Below are 1,142 nucleotides of genomic sequence, written 5' to 3'. Positions count from 1 at the left end.
GATTAAAGCTTTAAAGTAAAAATAACAGAGACTGCTGATCCAGGGAACATCTGATTGTCTCATGGAATCAGGAAGGAATTGTTTCCCCTGCTGGAGAAAATTGTACCCGGGGTTTTTTGGCTTCCTCTGGATCAGCTATGTCCATGGGGTTTTATATCTGGAATATGGGCTCTCCCCTTCGCTCTCATTACAATCGTTTGTCAATCCGCTATGATGGATCCATGAACGAGCGCTGTACACACACCAATTTCTCGTCTGATATCGGCCAAGAATCATCTGACGTGTGTACGTGGTATAAATCACGGTCTAAAAATGCAGCAAATGTAGCATTACAGACAAGACTTAGCTGCAGAATATTTGTAGCTCTGAGAGTAAGAAAGTATAAAAATGAAATGTGGGATCCTATTTAGGAATCCTCTTGGCTGTACCAGACCATAATTTTCTTGCCCTCCATACCCCTCGCTTTGGTTATATAAATAGCCAGATTTTAAACTTTACCATTGTCTTTGTAATGAAAAGCTGGGGAATTTAATGACATTTCAACTGCGGAGTGAAAGCTCTGTGCTTGACAAAATTGCATAAATTAGGACTACAAAAGCAAAATGATATCTCGCGTGAACCCAGCATCTTCCCAAAAATGGAAATCAAAGCGGTCAGATCAAAGCCAAAGATTTCAAAGCCGTAGATAACACAAAGGGCCGATATTTGTGCGGATTAATGGTCAGCAATGCAATGCTTGTACAGAGCTTCTAATTTCCATCAAACTGAGAGAGAACTTTGTACACGTACTGTAATTCTTACATATTTAGATGTATTTTCCCCAGAATTTTAAGCTGGGTGGGAAGAAGTTGTAGGCGGGTGGCAGCCCCTGTATGGTGACCTAATTCTTCACAAAGCAGCTGGGTGGTTATGGAAAAGTGCTGGGTGGTGCGCCCAGCTAAAAGGGGCCGGGAGAATACGGTCTTTAGGGAAAGGTTTCTGTTGATGACTTTGGGTGGAATTCAGTTTATCTGGGTGGCAGTGTTTTTGGGCTGAGGGAGGAAACCAGAGTGCCCAAGGAAACCCACGGTTTGCAAACGTGAACCATTGACCAGTGGAGAAATGCTGCATTACATTGGTCAGCTGGAAAATGTTCCCCCTTC

Source organism: Pyxicephalus adspersus, chromosome 7 (genome assembly GCF_032062135.1).
Source record: "Pyxicephalus adspersus chromosome 7, UCB_Pads_2.0, whole genome shotgun sequence".
Taxonomy (NCBI): Eukaryota; Metazoa; Chordata; class Amphibia; order Anura; family Pyxicephalidae; genus Pyxicephalus; species Pyxicephalus adspersus.
The sequence above is the reverse complement of the archived record's forward strand: the minus strand, read 5'-3'. Positions refer to the sequence as shown.